A 21598-nucleotide genomic window follows, 5' to 3' on the forward strand; every position below is an offset into this window, starting at 1 on the left:
ACAGGCTTCCCCCTTCATTATACCCCAGTATTAGGGCATAGGCCTCCCCCTCATACCCCAGTATTAGGGCACAGGCCTCCCCCTCATTATACCACAATATTAGGGCACAGGCCTCCCCCCTCACTATACCCCAGTATTAGGGCACAGGCCCTCCCCCCCATTTTACCACAATATTAGAACAGGCCTCCCCCCTCACTATACCCCAGTATTAGGGCACAGGCCTCCCCCTCATTATACAACAATATTAGGGCACAGGCCTCACCCTCATTATACCACAATATTAGAGCATAGGCCTCCCCCTCATTATATCCCAGTATTAGGGCACAGGCCTCGCCCTCATTATACCCCAGTATTAGGGCATAAGCTTCCCCCCTCATTATACCCCAGTATTAGGGCATAGGCCTCCCCCTCATTATACCCCAGTATTATGGCACAGGCCTCCCCCCTCATTATACCCCAGTATTAGAGCACAAACCTCCCACTTATACCCAAGTGTTAGGGCACATGCCTCCCCTCATTATACCCCAGTATTAGACAACAGGCATCCCCCTCATACCACAGTATTATGGCACAGGCCTCCCCCTCATTATACCTCAGTATTAGGGCACAGGCCTCCCCCTCATACCCCAGTATTAAGGCACAGGCCTCCCCCTCATACATCAGTATTAGAGAACAGGCCTCCCCCTCATTATACCACAATATTAGAGCATAGGCCTCCCCCTCATTATATCCCAGTATTAGGGCACAGGCCTCCCCCTCATTATACCCCAGTATTAGGGCATAGGCCTCCCCCCTCATTATACCCCATTATTAGGGCATAGGCCTCCCCCACATTATACCACAGTATTATGGCACAGGCCTCCCCCCTCATACCCCAGTATTAGGGCACAAGTCTCCCCCTTATTATACCCAAGAGTTAGGGCACAGGCCTCCCCTCATACCACAGTATTAGGGCACAGGCCTCCCCCTCATTATACCCCAGTATTAGACAACAGGCATCCCCCTCATACCCCAGTATTATGGCACAGGCCTCCCCCTCATACCCCAGTATTAAGGCATAGGCCTCCCCCTCATTATACCCCAGTATTAGGGCACAGGACTCACCTCATTATACCCCAGTATTAGGGCACAGGCCTCCCCCTCATTATACCCCAGTATTAGGGCATAGGCCTCCCCCCTCATTATACCCCAGTATTAGGGCATAGGCCTCCCCCTCATTATACCCCAGTATTAGGGCATAGGCCTCCCCCTCATTATACCCCAGTATTAGGGCACAGGCCTCCCCCCTCATTATACCCCAGTATTAGGGCACAGGCCTCCCCCCTCACTATACCCCAGTATTAGGGCACAGGCCTCCCCCCTCACTATACCCCAGTATTAGGGCACAGGCCTCCCCCCTCACTATACCCCAGTATTAGGGCACAGGCCTCCCCCCTCACTATACCCCAGTATTAGGGCACAGGCCTCCCCCCTCATACCCCAGTATTAGGGCACAGGCCCTCCCCCCCATTTTACCACAGTATTAGAGCACAGGCCTCCCCTCATTATACCCCAGTATTAGGGCATAGGCCTCCCCCCTCATACCACAGAATTAGGGAACAGGCCTTCGCCTCATTATACCCCAGTATTAGGGAACAGGCCTCCCTCTCATTATACCACAATATTAAAGCATAGGCCTCTCCCTCATTATACCCCAGTATTAGGGCACAGGCCTCTCCCTCATTATACCCCAGTATTAGGGCACAGGCCTCCCCCTCATTATACCCCAGTATTAGGGCACAGGCCTCCCCCTCATTATACCCCAGTATTAGGGCATAGGCCTCCCCCTCATTATACCCCAGTATTAGGGCACAAGCCTCCCCCTTATTATACCCAAGTGTTAGGGTACAGGCCTCCCCTCATTATACCCCAGTATTAGGGGACAGGCCTCCCCCTCATTATACCCCAGTATTAGACAACAGGCATCCCCCTCATACCCCAGTATTATGGCACAGGCCTCCCCCTCATTATACCCCAGTATTAGGGCACAGGCCTCCCCTCATTATACCCCAGTATTAAGGCATAGGCCTCCCCCTCATACCCCAGTATTAGGGAACAGGCCTCCCCCTCATTATACCCCAGTATTAGGGCACAGGCCTCCTCCCTCATACATCAGTATGAGGGAACAGGCCTCCCCCTCATTATACCACAATATTAGAGCATAGGCCTCCCCCTCATTATACCCCAGTATTAGGGCACAGGCCTCGCCCTCATTATACCCCAGTATTAGGGCACAGGCCTCGCCCTCATTATACCCCAGTATTAGGGCACAGGCCTCGCCCTCATACCCCAGTATTAGGGCACATGCCTCGCCCTCATTACACCCCAGTATTAGGGCACAGGCCTCCCCCTCATTATACCCCAGTATTAGGGCATAAGCTTCCCCCCTCATTATACCCCAGTATTAAGGCATAGGCCTCCCCTCATTATACCCCAGTATTAGACAACAGGCCTCCCCCTCATACATCAATATTAGAGAACAGGCCTCCCTCTCATTATACCACAATATTAAAACATAGGACTCCCCCTCACTATACCCCAGTATTAGGGCGCAGGCCTCCCCCTCATTATACACCAGTATTAGGGCACAGGTCTCCCCCTCATATCACAATATTAGAGCATAGGCCTCCCCCTCATTATACTCCAGTATTAGGGCACAGGCCTCCCCCTCATTATACACCAGTATTAGGGCACAGGCCTCCCCCTCATTATACACCAGTATTAGGGCACAGGCCTCCCCCTCATTATACACCAGTATTAGGGCACAGGCCTCCCCCTCATTATACACCAGTATTAGCGCACAGGCCTTCCCCTCATTATACCCCAGTATTAGGGCATAGGCCTCCCCCCTCAATATACCCCAGTATTATGGCACAGGCCTCCCCCTCATTGTACCCCAGTATTAGGGCACAGGCCTCCCCTCATTATACCCCAGTATTAAGGCATAGGCCTCCCCCTCATACCCCAGTATTAGGGCACAGGCCTCACCTCATTATACCCCAGTATTAGGGCATAGGCCTCCCCCTCATTATACCCCAGTATTAGGACGCAAGCCTCCCCCTCATACCCCAGTATTAGGGCACAGGCCTCCCCTCATACCCCAGTATCAGGGCATAGGCCTCCCCTTCATTATACCCCAGTATCAGGGCATAGGCCTCCCCTTCATTATACCCCAGTATTAGGGCACAGGCCTCCCCTTCATTATACCCCAGTATTAGGGCACAGGCCTCCCCTCATTATACCCCAGTATTAGGGCACAAGCCTCCCCTTCATTATACCCCAGTATTAGGGGACAGGCCTCTCCTCATTATACCCCAGTATTAGGACACAGGCCTCTCCCTCATTATACCCCAGCATTAGAGCACAGACCTCCCCTTCATTATACCCCAGTATCAGGGCATAGGCCTCCCCTTCATTATACCCCAGTATTAGGGCACAGGCCTCCCCCTCATTATACCCCAGTATTAGGGCACAGGCCTCCCCCTCATTATACCCCAGTATTAGGGCACAGGCCTCCCCCTCATTATACCCCAGTATTAGGGCACAGGCCTCCCCCCTCATTATACCCCAGTATTAGGGCACAGGCCTCCCCCTCATTATACCCCAGTATTAGGGCACAAGCCTCCCCCTCATTATACCCCAGTATTAGGGCACAAGCCTCCCCCTTATTATTCCCAAGTGTTAGGGTACAGGCCTCCCCTCATTATACCCCAGTATTAGGGCACAGGCCTCCCCTTCATTATACCCCAGTATTAGGGCACAGGCCTCCCCCTCATTATACCCTAGTATTAGGGCACAGGCCTCCCCCTCATTATACCCCAGTATTAGGGCCCAGGCCTCCCCCTCATTATACCCCAGTATTAGACAACAGGCATCCCCCTCATTATACCCCAGTATTAGACAACAGGCATCATACCCCAGTATTAGGGCACAAGCCTCCCCTTCATTATACCCCAGTATTAGGGCACAGGCCTCTCCCTCATTATACCCCAGTATTAGGGCACAGGCCTCCCCCTCATTATACCCCAGTATTAGGGCACAGGCCTCCCCCTCATTATACCCCAGTATTAGGGCACAGGCCTCCCCCTCATTATACACCAGTATTAGGGCACAGGCCTCCCCCCTCATTATACACCAGTATTAGGGCACAGGCCTCCCCCCTCACTATACCCCAGTATTAGGGCGCAGGCCTCCCCCTCATTATACACCAGTATTAGGGCACAGGTCTCCCCCTCATATCACAATATTAGAGCATAGGCCTCCCCCTCATTATACTCCAGTATTAGGGCACAGGCCTCCCCCTCATTATACACCAGTATTAGGGCACAGGCCTCCCCCTCATTATACACCAGTATTAGGGCACAGGCCTCCCCCTCATTATACACCAGTATTAGGGCACAGGCCTCCCCCTCATTATACACCAGTATTAGCGCACAGGCCTTCCCCTCATTATACCCCAGTATTAGGGCATAGGCCTCCCCCCTCAATATACCCCAGTATTATGGCACAGGCCTCCCCCTCATTGTACCCCAGTATTAGGGCACAGGCCTCCCCTCATTATACCCCAGTATTAAGGCATAGGCCTCCCCCTCATACCCCAGTATTAGGGCACAGGCCTCACCTCATTATACCCCAGTATTAGGGCATAGGCCTCCCCCTCATTATACCCCAGTATTAGGACGCAAGCCTCCCCCTCATACCCCAGTATTAGGGCACAGGCCTCCCCTCATACCCCAGTATCAGGGCATAGGCCTCCCCTTCATTATACCCCAGTATCAGGGCATAGGCCTCCCCTTCATTATACCCCAGTATTAGGGCACAGGCCTCCCCTTCATTATACCCCAGTATTAGGGCACAGGCCTCCCCTCATTATACCCCAGTATTAGGGCACAAGCCTCCCCTTCATTATACCCCAGTATTAGGGGACAGGCCTCTCCTCATTATACCCCAGTATTAGGACACAGGCCTCTCCCTCATTATACCCCAGCATTAGAGCACAGACCTCCCCTTCATTATACCCCAGTATCAGGGCATAGGCCTCCCCTTCATTATACCCCAGTATTAGGGCACAGGCCTCCCCCTCATTATACCCCAGTATTAGGGCACAGGCCTCCCCCTCATTATACCCCAGTATTAGGGCACAGGCCTCCCCCTCATTATACCCCAGTATTAGGGCACAGGCCTCCCCCCTCATTATACCCCAGTATTAGGGCACAGGCCTCCCCCTCATTATACCCCAGTATTAGGGCACAAGCCTCCCCTTCATTATACCCCAGTATTAGGGCACAGGCCTCTCCCTCATTATACCCCAGTATTAGGGCACAGGCCTCTCCCTCATTATACCCCAGTATTAGGGCACAGGCCTCTCCCTCATTATACCCCAGTATTAGGGCACAGGCCTCCCCCCTCATTATACCCCAGTATTAGGGCGCAGGCCTCCCCCTCATTATACACCAGTATTAGGGCACAGGTCTCCCCCTCATATCACAATATTAGAGCATAGGCCTCCCACTCATTATACTCCAGTATTAGGGCACAGGCCTCCCCCTCATTATACACCAGTATTAGGGCACAGGCCTCCCCCTCATTATACACCAGTATTAGGGCACAGGCCTCCCCCTCATTATACACCAGTATTAGGGCACAGGCCTCCCCCTCATTATACACCAGTATTAGCGCACAGGCCTCCCCCTCATTATACCCCAGTATTAGGGCATAGGCCTCCCCCCTCAATATACCCCAGTATTAGGGCATAGGCCTCCCCCCTCATACCCCAGTATTACGGCACAGGCCTCCCCCCTCATACCCCAGTATTAGAGCACAGGCCTCCCCTCTTTATACCCCAGTATTGGGGCATAGGCCTCCCCCCTCATACCGCAGTATTAGGGCTCAGGCCTCCCCCTCATACCCCAGTATTAGGGCATAGGCCTCCCCCCTCATTATACCCCAGTATTAGGGCACAGGCCTCCCCCTCATTATACCCCAGCATTAGGGCACAGGCCTCCCCCTCATTATACCCCAGCATTAGGGCACAGGCCTCCCCCTCATTATACACCAGTATTAGAGCATAGGCCTCCCCCTCATTATACCCCAGTATTAGGGCACAGGCCTCCCTGTTATGAATGAGTCACCGTAGGAGGCAAAAACAGAAATGCTAGCTAAGTCCAGAAAACCAGAGACGTTGGCAGCTATCGGATTGCAGACCCCTGAACCTATCAACATAACTAGCAGTAGCCGTGGGGGGTTCCTACGATGCCCTAGACCCCTCGATCACAGCCGGAGAACTATATAGCCTAAAGACAGAAAGGGAAATCTAAACTGCCCCAGAGCAGACCCCAAAGCAAAAGGCAGCCCCCAACATATAATGACTGTGCAGCAAGAAGAAAGAACACTAACACAGACAGAAAGATAGCTTGGTCCCCGTCTTTGCTCAGTCTAACTAGATAGGAAAGGACAGGAAGGCTGCTGTCTGCAATCCGTGAAAAACCCTATGAAAATAAGAGCCAACAGACAGTGAAAAAGGCCCTGAAGACGCTAGGCTTCAAAAAAGCTATGTCAGTACTCAGGAATATTCTGAAGACAGAGCAACCGGCAAAAGGAGATTCAGCTCACCCCAGCAGGGAATGGCAGAATCCCGAAAAGCAAGGCAAACAAAAACAAAACACAAATGCTAACAGGCAAAGCAGAAAACTTAGCTTTAGATGAGCAGGAATCAGACTGGTCTCCTAGAAGTCCACAGAGAAATCACCCGCAGGGCAGAAGGGCGTCGGCAGCCTTATATCCAGTCCGTGACTCCACTCAGCCAGTCATCATCATTAGGCTCAGGTGCCTGATAATCAGGCTCATTACCTTCCTTTACCAGAATAGGGAGTTCACTAGACCTCAGTGACGAAGGGGAAAAATGAACTCACAACACCTCCCCCTCATTATACCCCAGTATTAGGGCACAGGCCTCCCCCTCATTATACCCCAGCATTAGGGCATAGGCCTCCCCCCTCATACCCCAGTATTAGGGCACAGGTCTCCCCCTCATTATACCCCAGTATTAGAGCTAAGGCCTCCCCTCATTATACCCCAGTATTAGGGCATAGGCCTCCCCCCTCATTATACCCCAGTATTAGGGCACAGGCCTCCCCCTCATTATACCCCATTATTAGGGCACAGGCCTCCCCCTAATTATACACCAGTATTAGGGCACAGGCCTCCCCCTCATTATACCCCAGTATTAGGGCATAGGCCTCCCCCCTCATTATACCCCAGTATTAGGGCACAGGGCTCCCCTCATTATACACCGGTATTAGGGCACAGGCCTCCCCCTCATACCCCAGTATTAGGGCACAGGCCTCCCCCTCATTATACACCAGTATTAGGGCACAGGCCTCCCCCTCATTATACCCCAGTATTAGGGCACAGGCCTCCCCCTCATTATACACCAGTATTAGGGCACAGGCCTCCCCCTCATACCCCAGCATTAGGGCATAGGCCTCCCCCCTCATACCCCAGTATTAGGGCACAGGCCTCCCCCTCATTATACCCCAGTATTAGGGCATAGGCCTCCCCCCTCATTATACCCCAGTATTAGGGCATAGGCCTCCCCCTCATTATACACCAGTATTGGGGCATAGGCCCCCCCTCATTATACCACAATATTAGAGCATAGGCCTCCCCCCTCATTATACCACAGTATTAGGGCACAGGCCTCCCCCCTCATTATACCACAGTATTAGGGCACAGGCCTCCCCCCTCATTATACCCCAGTATTAGGGCATAGGCCTCCCCCCTCATTATACCCCAGTATTAGGCCATAGGCCTCCCCCTCATTATACCACAATATTAGAGCATAGGCCTCCCCCTCATTATACCCCAGTATTAGGGCACAGGCCTCCCCCTCATTATACCCCAGTATTAGGGCACAGGCCTCCCCCCTCACTATACCCCAGTATTAGGGCATAGGCCTCCCCCCTCATACCCCAGTATTAGGGCACAGGCCCTCCCCCCATTTTACCACAGTATTAAAGCACAGGCCTCCCCTCATTATACCCCATTATTAGGGCATAGGCCTCCCCCATCATACCACAGAATGAGGGAACAGGCCTCCGCCTCATTATACCCCAGTATTAGGGCACAGGCCTCCCCCTCATACATCAGTATTAGGGAACAGGCCTCCCTCTCATTATACCACAATATTAAAGCATAGGCCTCCCCCTCATTATAGCCCAGTATTAGGGCACAGGCCTCTCCCTCATTATACCCCAGTATTAGGGCACAGGCCTCCCCCTCATTATACACCAGTATTAGGGCACAGGCCTCCCCCTCATTATACCCCAGTATTAGGGCATAGGCCTCCCCCTTATACCCCAGTATTAGGGCACAAGCCTCCCCCTTATTATACCCAAGTGTTAGGGTACAGGCCTCCCCTCATTATACCCCAGTATTAGGGCACAGGCCTCCCCCTCATTATACCCCAGTATTAGACAACAGGCATCCCCCTCATACCCCAGTATTATGGCACAGGCCTCCCCCTCATTATACCCCAGTATTAGGGCACAGGCCTCCCCTCATTATACCCCAGTATTAAGGCATAGGCCTCCCCTCATACCCCAGTATTAGGGAACAGGCCTCCCCCTCATTTTACCCCAGTATTAGGGCACAGGCCTCCCCCCTCATACATCAGTATTAGGGAACAGGCCTCCCCCTCATTATACCACAATATTAGAGCATAGGCCTCCCCCTCATTATACCCCAGTATTAGGGCACAGGCCTCCCCCTCATTATACCCCAGTATTAGGGCACAGGCCTCGCCCTCATTATACCCCAGTATTAGGGCACAGGCCTCGCCCTCTTTATACCCCAGTATTAGGGCACAGGCCTCGCCCTCATTACACCCCAGTATTAGGGCACAGGCCTCCCCCTCATTATACCCCAGTATTAGGGCATAAGCTTCCCCCCTCATTATACCCCAGTATTAAGGCATAAGCTTCCCCCCTCATTATACCCCAGTATTAGGGCATACGCCTCCCCCTCATTATACCCCAGTATTATGGCACAGGCCTCCCCCCTCATTATACCCCAGTATTAGGGCACAAGCCTCCCACTTATACCCAAGTGTTAGGGCACATGCCTCCCCTCATTATACCCCAGTATTAGACAACAGGCATCCCCCTCATTATACCACAGTATTACGGCACAGGCCTCCCCCTCATTATACCTCAGTATTAGGGCACAGGCCTCCCCCTCATTATACCTCAGTATTAGGGCATAGGCCTCCCCCCTCATTATACCCCAGTATTAGGGCATAGGCCTCCCCCTCATACACCAGTATTGGGGCACAGGCCTCCCCTTCATTATACCCCAGTATTGGAGCACAGGCCTCCCCCTCATACATCAGTATTAGGGCACAGGCCCCCCCCTCATTATACCCCAGTATTAGGGCATAGGCCTCCCCCCTCATTATACCCCAGTATTAGGGCACAGGCCTCCCCCTCATTATACCCCAGTATTAGGGCACAGGCCTCCCCCTCATTATACCCCAGTATTAGGGCATAGGCCTCCCCCCTCATACCCCAGTATTAGGACACAGGCCTCCCCCTCATTATACCCCAGTATTAGAGCACAGGCCTAGTCCTCATTATACCCCAGTATTATAGCATAGACCTAGCACTCATTATACCACAGTATTTGGGGTACAGCCCATCCCCTCATGATACCCCAGTATTAGGACACAGGCTTCCCCCTCTTTATACCCCAGAATTGAGCACAGTCCTCCCCCTCATTATACAGTATTGAGCCCAAGCCTCCTAATTATACCACAGTATTAGGGCATAGCCCTCATGATACCAAATTATTGGGGCACAGGCCTCCCCCTCATTATACCACTGTGTTATGAATGGGAAACCGAGGAGGAAAAAAAGACAACAAGCTAAGTCTCAGAAAACCAGAGAAGTTGGTAACTATGCAGATTGCAGATCTCTGATCTTAACCGCACAAATAGCAGCAGTCGTGGAGCGTTCCTACGTTGGTCCTAGACACGTCGTCACAACCGGAGAACTACATAAGCCTACAAGAGGAAAACTAACTGCCCCAGAGCAGACCCCAAAGGAAAGACAGCCCCCCACGTGTATTGACGGTGAAACAAGATGAAAATACAAACAAAGGCAGGAAAATAGGCTGAGCAAACGATGGGGCCCGGCTAATTAAAAAGGACAGAAAAGGAAAGACACTGTCTGCAGTCTGCCAAAAAAAAACTACAAAAATATTGTCCAACACTTCTGATAGCAAAAATAACCCTGAAGTCACTAGACTTCTAAACCTATATCATCACTCTGAAATATTCTGAGACAGAGCAAAAAAGAGGCCAATTTAATAAGGGACAAAAAGCAGATTGGCAAATACTGATTAATAGGAGTGGAATTTCAGCATAGCCCCAGCAGGGGCAGGCTGATTACACAAAAAACTGAATTGACCAACAAGCGCAAGTGTGAACAATAGCAAAAAACAAACTTAACTTGAGAAGACTGGAAGAGAGCTGAAGTCCAGGACCTGAGAAGCAGACTGAATCACCAGCACCCGGATAGGGCGTCGGCTGTCTTATATCCAGTCTGATACTCCAGAGATCCAATCGTTATCTTCCTCATCAAGTGGCAGATCACTCCCACTTAACCCAACGGCACTACCTCCTGTCACCACCAGAGGGAGAACGGAAGGGGAACTCTCAACTGGTGGAGCAGAAAATGAGTTCATGACACCACTGTATTGGAGCACAGGCCTACCCCACATTATACCCCAGTATTAGGGCACAGGCCTCCCCCACATTATACCACAGTATTAGGGCACAGGCCTCCCCCTTATTATACCAAATTATAGGGGCACATGCCTCCCCCTCATTATACCCCCAGTATTAGGACACAGGCCTTCCCCTCATTATACTACAGTATTAAGCATAGGCCTCCCCTTATTATACCCCAGTATTGAGCACAGCCCCCATTCCCCTCATTATACCCCAGTTTTGAGGACAGGCTTCCCCGTCTTTATGCAACCATATTGGGGACCGGTGCTCCCCCCCATTATACCGCTTTATTGAGCAGATAGCTTCCCCTCATACTGCAGTATAGGGGCAAATGACTCTCTAATTACATAGCAGTATTGGGGCACAAGCTAAATAAGGTGGACAGTAAGGAGGCTGCTGCAACCCACGGACATGAAGATTAGAAATGTAGGATAGCCCCATTTTGCATCTGGTTGTTACACAGCTATTTTACTCTGCTGACTCCATCCCTGTTAGCCTAATTTAGACTTCCATGTTTGACATACATATTGTGCTTAGGTTTTTATGGATACAACACATAGGCTTTATAGGTATATTTACAGTATTTCTTTATACAAGAATAAACTAAAGAGACACTGATGGTAACAACGACCCGGATCAAATACTGATGAAAGTTGGGTCCAAATCCAAAACATTTATGAAAGTTAATGCATTTTTTTTTTACATACAGTAAAAAAATGGATGTCTGAATGAGTCCTTACTGCTTGGTAACTGGACTGATTTTTCATCAAAATGTAAAACTTAATAAACATTGCCTGTGTTAGAGTTTGTTCACACAGAGGTTTTTGACCTGCATCATGGAGCGGATTCTGCTCCAAAATCCATATCTTCTTTTCAGATATTTCTTAGAATAAGCTTCATATTGATTTCAATGAGAAAACACTTTAGCACTCACAGTGCTCTGGTTTATTTCAGCATCTGAAAAATAATCAGATATCAATTCTTGAGGCATTTCTTCTTGAGAAAAAGAAGCTACAGTTTTCATCACCAAATCAATAGTAGAAAAACAAAAAGCTTTATTCACAAGACATGCTTCATAGAAAAAGGCAAAAAAAAATTATGCAGGTTTTTCCTTCATCCAGAATAATCCTGGCAAAAAAAATATCTGAACATGCCCTAATAGTGAGTTGACATGGGGGTCAGCTTTACAAACAATCTGCTGTGAAATGCACCAGAGAAATATGCACCAAATCATCAAAGGCCTTCAAGATCCGCATCACAGTTCATGTTCAGCGTGAAAATACTTTACATACAGAATGTGATTTTTTTCAAACTGCATATGCATGGATGATAATTAATTGCAGATTTCCCAAAAGCAACTACGTGTGAACTTACCCTTAGGCTAGTGTGGTGTAGTAACCACTGAGTCCGCTAGGGGGTGCTGTGTGGATGTACCAGGAGAAAGGATGAATGGCAGAATACTGAATGCCCGTTATGTATCTCAAAGTGGGTGGCTTTGGGATGGAGACTTATGTGTTGATCAGCAGTGATACTGCTGAGGTGTTGTTTCAATGTGTAAGTGTGAAGTCTCCAGGTAACTAGAGAGATGGGCGGACCTGGTTACCTACAAACCCACCCAGGGGGGTGTGTTTAAAGCACTATTGTAAAGAGTGTGTAAAGGCTTGAAGGACCTGTGATGAGGTCAGAGACATGTGACCCGGTGGGCGTGGCTATGGACCATATAATGTGGCCAGGGTAGGTCACATGGAGGTGAATGCTGGGACCCGGTTGGTCCAGTGTGGAAGGTCCCGCTGAGATGGGGCTTCCTGCCTGACAGCACGTGTGGACGCTGTGAGTAATGGCTGCAAGTGCCTGAGAGTTCCCTGGAGGGAATGAATGTCTGCAGTATGGAGAAGCAGCCATGAGAGAACCCTGACGGGGTGAGAAATAACAGTGAGGCTGAAAAGCCTGCGTATTGGACACTGCTAACAGAGTGAAGCTCTGTCATGGACGCTATGCCGTTTATATATTGCTGGTCATGGTTTATGATGTTTAATGAACCGCATGGACCGTTCTGAGTTTATGGAAAACCTGTGCCGGATCTGATTTTGTGGCTGCTGAGCGAGTGATCCCCTACTTAATTGACAGCGCTACCTCACAATTGGTGGAGAAAGCTATGGGCATTGTTGTAGCCTTGTTGCTGGGAGCAACGGAAGAGGACTGCAAAGTCGGTTGCTAAGGGCAACACTGAGCAAGGAGAGCTGACGGTTGGGGAAGCCACTGCCCGGCTGTGGCTCTGGAACTGTGGGGCGGCCTAGTGAGTAAGGCACTGTCTGGATCGGTGAGCCCAGTGCGGCCGTTTCCCCAGGAGAAAGAGACTTATAGGATACCTCTGCGGTAGAGGGGTCCGAGAACCTGCGCGGCCAGCAGGTGACGGTCGTGAAAACCGTGTTGTACTGACCGGGGTCAGTGAGAAAGAGACTGGTGATTGATAGGGTGCCTCTGTGGAGAAGAGGTATCCGAGGACCTGTAGGGCCAACACAGGTAACGGACAGGTGTTCGTGTGGTACTGACCTGGGTCAGTGAGTAAGACGGTGTACCTGGAGGGTTCAATGAGCAAGGTCCTGGAGGGTCAGTGTTGGGAGATTCTAGGAGAAGAATCGACTCCCTGGAGCACGTGGTATGACCTTGGACCTGGTGAGGCGTGAGTGTTGGGCAGTCTCAGGCGGAGACGGATGTCCTGAAGAGCACTCGCTGAGCCCCTGGACCTGGTGAGGCCGGTATGTTGGGAAACACTGGGAGGAGGGCCGCACCCTGAATAGCACGCGGTGCGCCCTGTGTGTTGGACGGTCTCAGGCGGAGACCTGAATAGCACACAGACAGGACACATGAGTTTTTTTGTGGTGTTTTTTTTTCTTCTTTTCTCAACTCAGCCTGCGGTGGCTCAGTGGGAGTCAAGAAGGGGACAAGCGGCTTCCTGTAATTCGGTGGGGTTACGAAGGGGACAAGCGGCTTCCTGTAACTCGGCGGGGTTACGAAGAGGACACCAGCCGCTGGGTGTGTGAACAGCAGCCGGTGGTGTCGGTGATCGGTGACAGCAGGAGCTGTGGTGGTGCCATCAAAGACTTGTGTGGTATCGTAAAAGAGACAAACTGTGTTGTGTGAACTGTGGTCTGAGAAGACCGGTATAACGGACATGGGGAAATCCCGAAAGGGGGCGGTGGCCCAAATCGGGGTGGTAGCCCAAAAGGGGGTGGTAACCCAAAAAGAAGTGAAGTCCCAGAGGGGGCGGTGACCCAAATTGGGGTGGTAACCCAAAAAGAAGTGGAGTCCCGGGAGGGGGCGGCGACCCAAATTGGGATGGTTCAGGAAATGGCAGCACTAGTTGCCTCAGTGGGTATGTCTGGGGAACCGCAGTGTGCCTGTATGAGTTTTGAGGCGTGCGGCATGTATTTTCCGGATAATGATGGGCCACAGGTGTGTACCGTGATGCTGCACCGGGAAGGAGTCTTTGGGAGACTGGACTCAGAGAGTCAGGTGACTGACAGGAACTCCTCTCGTTTTATCTCTGACCGAGAAAAACACCAGGGTTCGCTGTAAACATGGGGTCACGGTGAACTATGCAGTAGACAGAGTAATGTTTGAGGGGACCAAAGGTGGTGAGTGCCAAGGGGGCGGGATACCACGGGACTTGGTCTATGCCTTGGAGAGGGTCCGGGACTTTGTTTTGTTTGACGTATGGTAGGACGATGGAGACGTTTCGACTGTGGGGCCAGCAGACACTGATACAGTGACGGCTCCTGATGTGGACAGGTCAGAGGTAGAACTGACCAGAAGAAAAAGTACATCTGCCCAACTTACGGACCTGATGTCTCGTGATATGATGGATGCTGGGCTGGGAGATGAGACGACTGGGGTAAAAACACTTTTAAACGGTAACGGGACGGTTCACTTGGCTGACGGGACTGACCCAGTGGTACTCTTTGACAATATAATCAAAGAAGTAGTGGTGCGACATGTGCTGGCCAAAAGGGAACATGATCATGAGATACAGTTAATAAAAGAGACAGTGGAAGAACATCTTGAACGAGAAAGTCCTGAGACAAATGGCCGAGCACAGGGTAGAGGGGCTCGAGAAAGAAGTCTTGGAGCTCAGAGGTCACCTGTCCACCTGGCAAAGTGTGAATGAGAACCTCAAGGAAGAGTTGGAGGAACTCAGAGGAGTAGTAAAAAGTCTTCTGCGGGAGAAGTTGGACGAAGACTTACCACGGGTGAGCGCGAGTGATAATAAGACAGAACTGCCAGTAGCCATTGTGGCAAAGGGTCATGAAGTGATCAAATCGTGTGAAGTTGGTGAGTTAAGAACAGAAGACGACAGTCACCCGGTCGGGTCAACGATAGTGAGGGAAGTGTCCGTGGTAAAGCTAGAACCTTCGGTCCAGGAAGAGAGCAAGACAACGACTGTTATAAATGGGTCACCGAGGAGAAAAAAAACAAAACAAGCTAAGCCACAGAAAACCAGAGAAGTTGGTAACTATGCAGATTGCAGATCCCTGATCTTTCCACACAACTAGCAGTAGCTGTGGAGCATGCCTACGATGTTTCTAGATGCCTCGTCACAGCCGGAGGACTACATACAGTAAGCCTAAAGCAAGAAAAGGGAAAACTAACTGCCCCAGAGCAGACCCCAAAGGAATAGATAGCCCCCACACATGTATTGACGGTGAAACAAGATGAAGGCACAAACACAGGCAGGAAAATAGGCTGAGCAAATGATGGGGCCCAAACTAACTAGACAGGAAAGGAAAGGCAAGTCACTGTCTGCAACCTGCAAAAAACCCTACAAAAATAATGTCCAACACTTCTGATAGCAAAATTAACCCTGAAGTCACTAGACTTCTCCCACTATATCAGCACTCTGGAATATTCTGAGACAGAGCAAAAAGAGACCGAACTAGTATGGGACAAAAAGCCAATTGGCAAAATACTGATAAATAAGAGTGGAAATTCTGCTCAGCCCCCAGCCGCGGCTGGCAGACCACACAAAAAACTGAATATACCAACAAAATTAAGTGTGAACATTAGCAGAAAACTTAGCTTTAGATGACTGGAACAGAGCTGAAAACCAAGAGCTGACAAGCCAGAAGGAATCACCAGCAACTGAATAGGGCGTCGGCTGTCTTAAATCCAATCTGAGAATCCTGAGATCCAATCGTCATCCTCATTCTCAGGTGGCAGATCTCCACCGATCAAACCAGCCGCACCACCTCCCGAACCAGAGAATGAACTCACAACACACGACCTTCCAGTCTGTGATTGATGTACCAGAAGACATGCAAGAAGCCTGTGCTGAGGAAGGGGTGCATGAGTGTTGTGAGTTCATTTTTCCCTTCATCATTGAGGTCTGATGAACTCCCTCCTCTGGTGAAGGAAGGTAGTGAGACTGATTACCAAACACCTGGGCAGCTAGATGATAACTGGGTGGCTGGAATTGAGGACTGGATATAAGGCTGCCGACGCCCTTCTTCCAGGCTGGTGACTTTCCTGCTGGATTCTTGGAGACCAGTCTGATTCCTGCGTCTCAAAGCTAAGTTTTTCTGCTCTGCTTTTTACTCTTCAGTTTTGTTTTTGTTTTGCCTTGTTTTTTGGGAGTTCTGCCATCCCCAGCCGGGGGTGAGCTGAATTCCATTTTTGTCTCTGATCTGTTGATCTTTTGCTCTGTCTTCAGAATATACCTGAGTGCTGATATAGTCTTTTGAAGCCTAGCGACTTCAGGGCCAGTTTTTCCTATCAGTTGGTTGGCTCATTTTGATAGGGTTTTTGCGGATGGCAGACAGCAGCTTTCCTATCCTGTCCTATGTAGTTAGCTTGGGCCCCATCATTTGCTCAACCTATCTTTCTATCTGTGTTAGTGTTTTCATCTTGCTTCACCGCCATTATATGTTGGGGGCTGCCTATTGCTTTGGGGTCTGCTCTGGGGCAGTTTAGTTTTTCCCCTTTCTGTCTTTAGGCTATGTAGCTCTCCGGCTGTGATCGAGGGGTCTAGGGCACCGTAGGAAACCCCCACGGCTACTGCTAGTTGTTGTGGATAGGCTCAGGGGTCTGCAATCCGATAGCTGCCAACCTCTCTGGTTTTTCTGGACTTAGCTGGTATTTTGTTTTTTCCTCCTTCAGTGACTCATCATAACAGAATCACCAGCCATACCGCAGATCCTAGGGTACTCAATAGCAGGAGAGAATTGTAAAAAAAAAAAAAGGAAAAAGTGTCAGAATTTTTTTTTATGTTTTTGTTTTTTTTTGTGTGCATATTTTTTCCTCTAGATCTCTGAGGCCATAGGGGGAATTTTTCTCTCAATGGAGATGAAGCAATTGCCTGATCGTGTGGAGCAGCTCGCTGCTGAAGTGCGGGGAATTTCCGCCTATCTTGCTCATTCACATGCTGCTGAACCAAAGATTCCTACTCCTGATGTGTTTTTTGGGGATCGATCTAAATTCTTGAATTTCAAGAATAATTGTAAATTATTTTTTGCCTTGAAGCCTAACTCGTCGGGGAACTCCGCGCAGCAGGTTAAAATTGTCATCTCTTTGCTGCGCGGCGATCCCCAGGATTGGGCGTTTTCTTTGAAACCTGATGATCCTATTCTGAATAATGTGAACGCATTTTTTCAAGCCTTGGGGTTGTTGTATGATGAACCTAATGCTATTGATCAGGCTGAAAAGACCCTGTTGGCATTAATGCAGGGTCGGGATTCGGCAGAGTTGTACTGTCAAAAATTCCGAAAGTGGGCGGTCCTTACTACCTGGAATGATGGTGCCTTGGCAGCCCTCTTTCGGAAGGGTTTGTCAGAAACTGTAAAAGATACTATGGTGGGATTTCCTGTTCCCTCTGGTCTTGACGATTCTATGTCATTAGCCATTCAGGTGGATCGGCGTTTACGTGAACGCAAAACTACACGAGAGATGTTTCCACCTGTTGAACAAATGTCTGAACCTATGCAATGTGATAGAGTTTTGTCTAGGGTGCAATGTCAGGAGTCCAGAAGGCGTAATAAGCTGTGTTTTTTTTTGTGGAGATGCCTCGCATATTATTTCTGTCTGCCCTAAACGAGAGAAACGTTGTGTACACATGTTTTCTGTGGGTGGTGTTCAACCTAAGTTTCTTCTGGCAATTACTCTGATCTGCTCCCTGTCCACATTTTTCCGCCAAGGCTTTTGTGGATTCAGGAGCAGCTCTGAACCTGATGGACTTGGATTTTGCTAAACGTTGTGGATTTCCTATGACACCTCTGTGGACGCCTATCCCTTTGAGGGGGATTGATGCTACTCCTTTGGCGAAGAATAAACCTCAGTTTTGGACCCAGGTGGTAATGCGGGTCGCCCCAGACCATCAAGAAAATTGCAGATTTTTGGTGTTGCATAATTTGCATGATACCATTGTTCTGGGGTTTCCCTGGTTGCAAATCCATAATCCAGTTCTGGATTGGAAATCTTTGTCTGTGGTGAGTTGGGGTTGTCGGTGTGCCCTTAGTGATGCTCCTGTTTTCTCCACCTCTCCCCAGTCGCATGATGTTCCTGACTATTTGGCTGACTTTTATGATGTATTTAGTGAGAATGAGTCTGCATCTTTGCCTCCTCATAGGAGTTATGACTGTGCAATTGAGCTGAACCCGGGGTGTAAATTCCCCAAGGGTCGGCTTTTCAATTTATCTGTACCCGAGCACGAGGCTATGCGATCCTATATTAAGGAGGCATTGGAGAAGGGTCACATTAGACCATCCTCTTCACCCTTAGGTGCTGGGGTTTTTTTCGTGGCTAAAAAGGATGGTTCATTAAGGCCTTGTATTGACTATTGTGCCCTCAACAAAATTACTGTTAAATATCAGTATCTGTTACCCCTGATTTCTGATCTATTCTCCAGAGTTAAAGGTGCTTGCTGGTTTACCAAGCTTGACCTCAGGGGGGCGTATAATCTTATTCGCATTAAGCATGGGGATGAATGGAAGACGGCGTTTAATACTCCGGAGGGACATTTTGAGTACCTGGTGATGCCTTTTGGGCTCACTATTGCCCCTTCTGTCTTCCAGTGCTTCATGAACGATATATTCCGAGACTTTGTCACTGAGTCCGCTAGGGGGCGCTGTGTGGATGTACCAGGAGAAAGGATGAATGGCCGTTATGTATCTCAAAGTGGGTGGCTTTGGGATGGAGACTTATGTGTTGATCAGCAGTGATACTTCTGAGGTGTTGTTTCAATGTGTAAGTGAGAAGTCTCCAGGTAACTAGAGAGATGGGCGGACCTGGTTACTTACAAACACCCACCCAGGGGGTGTGTTTAAAGCTGTTTAAAGCACTATTGTAAAGAGTGTGTAAAGGCTTGAAGGACCTGTGATGAGGTCAGTCATGTGACCCGGTGGGTGTGGCTATGGACCATATAATGTGGCCAGGGTAGGTCACATGGGGGTGAATGCTGGGACCTGGTTGGTCCAGTGTGGAAGGTCCCGCTGAGATGGGGCTTCCTGCCTGACAGCATGTGTGGATGCTGTGAGTAATGGCTGCAAGTGCCTGAGAGTTCCCTGGAGGGAATGAATGTCTGCAGTATGGAGAAGCAGCCATGAGAGAACCCTGACGGGGTGAGAAATAACTGTGAGGCTGAAAAGCCTGCGTATTGGACATTGCTAACAGAGTGAAGCTCTGTCATGGACGCTATGCCGTTTATATATTGCTGGTCATGGTTTATGATGTTTCATAAACCGCATGGACCGTTCTGCGTTTATGGAAAACCTGTGCCGGATATGATTTTGTGGCTGCTGAGCGAGTGATCCCCTACTTAAATGACAGCGCTACCTCACACTAGGTTTACACCACCTTTGAACTGAGTGTCCAGAACATAGTCTTATTGTTCTTACTGGCCAGTGCGGTTTTGACATACATTTAGCTAGTATTTCTTGGCATAAGTCTTTTTGAAACTATAGGGCCTATAGTTAAGTGCAGGGAAGTTCAGTAAAAATGTGTATGCCTAAAGAATAACCCAAACTATGTGAATAGGGACTGAGGCTAGTATTTGCTATGCATTTTGCTTGTAATGCTTCCTGGTAAATTGAGATGACAAATGGTTGAACTGGTGCTGAATTGAAGTTTTAATACTTTAAAAAAAATGCATACAATTTATACAAATGTAGTTGAATATTAGGTTTCCATTGTAAAGTTGTGATAAGAAATTATAAAACTGGTAAAGCAGTTGCTTCCCTAGTTAAGGAGCCCCCATCACACGCAGCGAGATCGCTGCTGAGTCACAAGTTTTGTGACGCAACAGCGATCTCACCAGTGAGATCGCTGTGTGTGACACCTATCAGCCCCCCCTGCCGGGTATTGCTGATCGTGCTCAAAAGCCCTGGACTTTTTTTGATCGTTGGTCTCCCCCTGGCCAGCACGCATCGCTGCGTGTGGGAGGCGGGAGAGCAACAATCAGCGAGCTCCCAGCTCATATCCAAGGTAAACAGGGCTGTTTACCTTGGTAACCAAGGTAAACAGCGGGTTTCTAAGCGCTGCGCGGCGCTTAGAAACCCGGTTGTTTACCTTTGATGCGAGCTCTCTGCATCAGCGCGCTGGTAACTAAGGTACACAGCGACACGCACGCTCATAGTCGCTGGTGCTGATCGCTGGTGAAGCTGCCTGTTTGGCAGCTCACCAGCGATCATGTAGCGACACACCAGCGATCCTGACAAGTTCATATCGTTGTCGGGATCGCTGGTGAGTCGCTATGTGTGACGGGGCCCTAACTGTTGTAAGCGCCGGTCTACTGAGTTATCCTACTAAACTGCACAAAAATGTTGCTAGAAAGAATACAGCAGTGTTGTGCTTATTAGCAGGTCAGTCAGGATAAAAATGGGGGGCACTCCTTTCATATAGGGTCAGTGTTATAGAATAAGGGCCCCATCCCCTACTGTCAGATTTGCAATCTAATATATAAAGCTCACCGTGGGTGGGTCTGTGTGTATATATGTGTATGTGTGTATGCCCGGGATTGGCATCCGCACCATCGCAGCTACAGCCACAAAATTTTGCAGAGTCACACGTCTGGACCCCGAGAGTGTCATAGGCTATGTTGTGAGGCGAAATTTTAACCCCGCTTGTTCCAATTCACCAAACAATTTTGCCCCTATCTACATAATGGGGAAAAGTGAAAGGAAAAGTGTTGGAGGCAAATTGACAGCTGCCAGATGTGAACAAGGGGGACTTAAAGAATGAGAGCGATGGCGCCAAAGAGTATATATCGTATAGTTACTAAGGTGGGGCCCTGACATGGGATACTCACCACACATGGGGATATGAACACACACACAAAATGCGCCACACACTACCACGTGCCTCAACACATATACCACCCTCAGCACACATTTCACCACACATACACCAACCTCGCCACATAAAAGTCAAAACACAAAAGTCGCCACTCAAAACTCGCCACGCTGTCCCAGAGCTGTTTAAAAGATGAAAAATGAGCTGTGATTGGTTGCTATCAGCAACAGTTTTCTTTGTAGACAGTTATGGTAACTGAGGCCTATTATTCTTATTTCTATGGTGTTATCGTCTATTAGATACACAGCTCAGCAGTCAGTATCACACAGGATAGGATTAGATACATGGCTCAGCAGTCAGTATCACACCGGATAGGATTAGATACACAGCTGAGCAGTCAGTAACACACATGATAGGATTAGGTACACGGCTGAGCAGTCAGTGTCACAGGATAGGGTTAGATACACGGCTCAGCAGACGGTATCACACAGGATA

The sequence above is a fragment of the Dendrobates tinctorius genome, unplaced genomic scaffold, assembly GCF_039654945.1.
Source record: "Dendrobates tinctorius isolate UK_male_01 unplaced genomic scaffold, ASM3965494v1 ptg000388l, whole genome shotgun sequence".
Taxonomy (NCBI): domain Eukaryota; kingdom Metazoa; phylum Chordata; class Amphibia; order Anura; family Dendrobatidae; genus Dendrobates; species Dendrobates tinctorius.